Source organism: Centropristis striata, chromosome 8 (genome assembly GCF_030273125.1).
Source record: "Centropristis striata isolate RG_2023a ecotype Rhode Island chromosome 8, C.striata_1.0, whole genome shotgun sequence".
In the NCBI taxonomy this organism is placed as follows: Eukaryota; Metazoa; Chordata; class Actinopteri; order Perciformes; family Serranidae; genus Centropristis; species Centropristis striata.
The window spans coordinates 2,598,094-2,603,551 of record NC_081524.1 but is presented as its reverse complement, the minus strand read 5'-3'; positions in this window follow the sequence as shown (position 1 = coordinate 2,603,551).

The window sequence follows — 5,458 nt, the reverse complement described above, 5'->3', positions numbered from 1 at the left end:
TTAATTAAAAAAATATATATACGGGCTTATAAAAACTAACATTTACAATTGGCACTGTCATTTAACTGTAAATGTGTAGATATTTTGCTAAAATCACATGAAAAAAAATGTGCAAGTCAACATGACAAATAACTATTACCGGAAGTTACACGATGCTGCCGCCAAAATAAGAGCACAGATATTTCTGCCGACTGAAACGTTTCTGTGCAAATAAATAAAATAAATAAAAACAAGTTATGGATTAGTATGTAGTTGTTTTTGGAGTATCACCGGTTTTCTTTTTCTTTTTATTATTATTATTATAAATTTACACATTATTATTATAATTATTATCATCATTATCAAAAATATCTTTATATTGATAATATATCAAATACATTTAATATATCAAATGTATCAATATAATAATAACAACAATAAATTAACACATTATTATTATTATGATCATAATAATGATAATAATGGTTATATTATAATAATAACTGTTATTACTGTTATTATTATTATTATTATTATTATTATGAGATTGCTTTGAGTTTCACAAAAAAGATGTTTTCACATTTTTTACAAACTTCGAAATTATCTCCACACTGAAAATAGAAAATTGTTGCACCAACTTGAAAAAAAAATGCTTTGGTTGGTAATTTTGCCAAATGAAGTTTTTTCTTTAAATTGGTCCAACAATTTTCTGTTTTCAGTGCATTTTCAGGGCCCCATGTTTTGCAGAATGTGCCCTTTTTATTTTTTCGAGTCCACCACTGCCAGCAAGAGTGTAAGAAATAAAGAATGACCAAAGATCATAATTAATACCTCTCTGATTAAGTTTAAACACAAGTTCAGCATCAGAGGTTCATAGAGAGTATTTATAGAACCCTGATTCTGAAAAAGTTGGGGCGCTGTGTGAAACATAACAGAAAACAGATCACATAAAAATCAGAATTCAGAGCATAAATGAACAAAAAACAAAAGTTTATCTGTTTGAACATAAAATATATTTTATTTGTACAGTTTTCAATTGAATATATGTCACAAATGATGAGCAATTTATCACATTCTGTAGAGAATAGATTTGTAAACACACCATTAAGTGGCAATTGAAGACATTGCAGGAAAGATCAGAGTGACAAAGCACTTTGCCTCAATATAAAACATACAAGTGAGCCTGACAACTTAACCTTCAGTCTTTTGTCAGACGAGATCAGAATTATGGAGATCATCATCAGTGGAAGTCAACATTGTAATCTTGGAGTTTGGGCAATGACATCTGTGACGACCTCTGCCATCTATGCTGGGGGGGTTGTTGTGTCCAGTTATTGGTTGGTCTGTTTTGCGTTCCAGGTTCAGCGGAGGTGGAGACTAATCAAGTAATGTGCTGCACCTGGGCCCGGTGGAGTTCATTTATTCCCCCCGCTGTCTGACGCTCACGCTCCCCATCTACGCCGTCTGAGGAAGACGTCCCGGCGTGCCTACGCGCCCCGTTTTTACCTCTGTTTGGCACACTTGTGTAATAACTTTGGCTGTTTTGGTACAGATCCTCGCCTCTCCTCCTGTTCTTTGTTGCAGTCCTCGAGTCGGGCTGTAACACATCATACTCTGCAGATTCGTCTTTACGATCCAATGAAATGTAAACTCTCTCCTGTTCTGTTGGCTTCACCTTCTTTCTGGCTTTCCTTTGTGGGGAAAAAGAAAAGGCCATTTATAAATTACATCCAGTGTATTATTTCTATAAACAGCACAGCTTTAATAACAAAAAGTATAATCCAGTGTTGTAACATACCAAAGGAACGCCATGCAGACTGTCAACAAGACGTTGACACTGAGAGACACACCAGCAACAGCCAAGAGAAGGACTCGATAGGGAACTGTTGTAAAAAAAATAGCATAATACTAATCAGAATCTCTGTTCAAGTGTCACATTCATGCAACAGTGGCTCATTAACCTTTTTATGAGCTGCTAATCCTGATTAATGCTGCGGGACAGCTGCTTATACTGTAATTCAGTCAGGACTCTTTTCAAGGTTGAAATCATGTGTTAGAACTAGGGCCGGGACTTTAACGCGTTAATTAAGATAAATTAATGACACAAAAATTAACGCGTTAAAAAAATTGACGCATTTTAATCGCACTTATTTTTGCACCGCGGAACGTTTCTCACTGGATGAGTTTCAGGCGGACCGATTATACTGGAGCACCAACTAGCGTTGATGAGTTGAGACAACAACAAACCACAGTGAACATGAAGGAAGAAGCTGATGAGACCTTTGGTTGGCCCCGTGGGTGATGGGACATTTAGTTACTAAAAACCAACGGATGGAAGCGTCCATAAGAGCATGGTTGTGTTGCTAGGCAACAAGGAATTCACATATCACCATAGCAGCACATCCAGCCTCAAGTATCACCTCAATGCTAAACATATAGCAGCTAGCGGCTAGTGTGGTAGCTAGCGTGGATGATGCATGATACTTACACTGAACATCTATATGACTGATGTGGGATCGTCCAGCTCCAACGTCGTTTTCAGCCTTGCAGAAAAACCGACTGTCGTCTTTAGATACTTTGGTGATTAGAACAGCTCCGGTCCCAATAAGAGTCTCCTGGCCTCCGTCAGCTCTGTACCAGGTGTAGCTCTTGACTGGAGGGTTGGCAGAACTACTGCATGTCAGAGTCACATTTCTGCCCTCTGGAACTGGACCAGAGGGACTGACTGACACTGTGGTGTCTCTGGGGGAATCTGAAAAATGTAAAATGAATCATTTAAAACATTTTCGTGGGTATAATGTAATCTGACATTTAACATTTTTTCTTTTTTTCATTTGTTAAATGAGCGGATTTCACCAACTCCTCTATAATTACTCAGCCTAAGGAAAAGCTCTGCACAGGACACATGGAGAGAGAGAGAGAGAGAGAGAGAGAGAGATTGAGAAAACACAGTTTTCCCTTTTTGCAACAGCAAAAGTAACAGCTCACTGAAGGCTATATACAACTTTACTATTTGTGCTGCTTAACCCTTTTTTTTTATCCCTCTCACTGGAGTTTCATTCGGAGGGCGCGATTTATGTCAGTGTTCTAATCCCATAAATAACAGGTGCCCCAGCACTGAGCCCTGGGGCACCCCTGTGGTGAGACAATGGTATTTTGACAACTGTCCACGCCAGGATAAACTGAATGAGCGTCCTTTCAGGTAGGAATCAAACCAGGACAGAGCCAAGCCAGATATGCCCATTTTAGAGAGAGTAGAGAGGAGGATGATGGTTAACTGTGTCAAAAGCAGCTGATAAGTCAAGCAGAATGAGAACTGAGGACTTTGCTGCTGCTCTTGCTTCTTTTAAGGCTTCTGTCACAGACAACAGAGCAGTTACAGTCGAGTGACCGCTTTTGAAACCAGATTGATTTGGATCAAGAATCAATACTGATTATATATCAAGGCATCTAATTTTCTCAGTCATAATCTAATCTATCTAAAAAAAAAGCAAGAAGCGTCTGTGTATGTGTGTGTGTGTGTCCATCCATCCATTCACTTTCCTCCGCTTATCCGGGGCCGCGTCGCGGGGGCAGCAGGCTAAGCAGGGCATTCCAGACGTCCCTCTCCCCAGCCACAACGTCCAGCTCCTCCTGGACCCCGAGGCGTTCCCAGGCCAGGAGAGAGATATAATCCCTCCACCGTGTTCTGGGTCTTCCCCGGGGCCTCCTACCAGTTGGACGTGCCCGGAACTCCTCTAACGGGAGGGGCCCGGGAGGATCCTTACCAGATGCCCAAACCACCTCAGCTGACTCCTTTAGAGGAGAAGGAGCAGCTGCTCTACTCCGAGCTCCCTCCAGATGTCTGAGCTCCTCACCCTATCTCTAAGGCTGAGCCCAGCCACCCTACGGAGGAAACTCATTTCAGCTGCTTGTACCCGCGATCTCATTCTTTCGGTCACTACCCAAAGCTCATGACCATAGGTGAGGGTTGGAACGTAGATGGACCAGTAAATAAAGTAACGAGAGCTTTGCCTTGAGGCTCAGCTCCTTCTTCACCACCACGGTCTGGTACAACGCCCGCATCACTGCTGACGCCGCCCCAAACCGCCTGTCCATGTCACGCTCCGTTCTACCCTCACTGCTGAACAAGACCCCGAGATACTTGAACTCCCTCGCTTGAGGCAGCACCTCTCTCCACCCAGAGGGGGCAGTCCACCGTTTTCTGGCAGAGAACCATGGCCTCAGACTTGGAGGTGCTGACTCTCATCCCAACCACTTCGCACTCGGCTGCAAACCGCCCCAACGAGTGCTGGAGGTCCTGGTCTGATGAAGCCAAAAGAACCGCATCATCTGCAAAAAGCAGAGATGCAACTCTAAGGCCACCAAACCGAATCCCTTCCTCCCCCCGGCTGCGCCTTGAGATCCTGTCCATGAAAACCACAAACAGAATCAGAGACAAGGGGCAACCCTGGCGGAGGCCAACACCCACTGGGAACATATTTGAAGCTGTGCCGAGTATGCGGACACAGCTCTCACTTTGGTTATATAGGGACCAGATAGCTCGTAGCAACGAGCCCGGTACCCCATATTCCCGCAGTACCCCCCACAAGATTCCCCAAGGGACACGGTCGTAAGCCTTCTCCAAATCCACAAAACACTTGTAGACTGGATGAGCAAACTCCCATGACCCCTCCAGAAGTCTCGTAAGGGTAAAGAGCTGGTCCGTTGTTCCACGGCCAGGACGGAAGCCGCATTGTTCCTCCTGAATCTGAGGTTCGACAATCGGCCAGAGCCTCCTTTCCAGCTCCCTGGAGTAGACTTTCCCGGGGAGGATGAGCAGTGTGATTCCACGGTAATTGGAACACACCCTCCAGTCCCCCTTTTTAAAAATGGGAACCACCACCACAGTCTGCCACTCCAAATCCAAAGATTTTTGAATTCATTTTTCGAAATATCATTATTTACGTAGAACGTGTTGCAGCAGCTTCGCCCCATTGTGTGATAGGCCTACACCTGGTCAGTAACACAATTCACTCTGGATTTCCACCCTGACGCATCTCATCTGTAAGTCTATTTAGCTTACCTATCTTTCGGAGTTTTAAAGTGGCTACAAGGTTTGATTTTCCAATAATATTCAAATAGTTTCCAGCGAATATCAATGTTCAATGTATATGTGCTGGATGGTGTGGTACCTTATGAAAAGTAAGTGTTTTATGGAGTTGCAGACATTGTAGTGGTCTGCATGTAATGTGCAAATTCTGTTATTCGCGATTAGCATGCTAAGCGGAGATTTAGCTTTATTCACTTCGGATGTTGCATCACTATGTAATTCAGGGATGACATTCATGTTGCTTAGCATAATGCCCATAATCATTTGATATGAGATACTTACATGCAATATAGTAAAAAAACTACTGTGTAATGTGCTATCTCACCATTAGCATGCTAACGAATACATACTTCCTAAGGACACTGCACTAGTTTAAATAATTCAAGA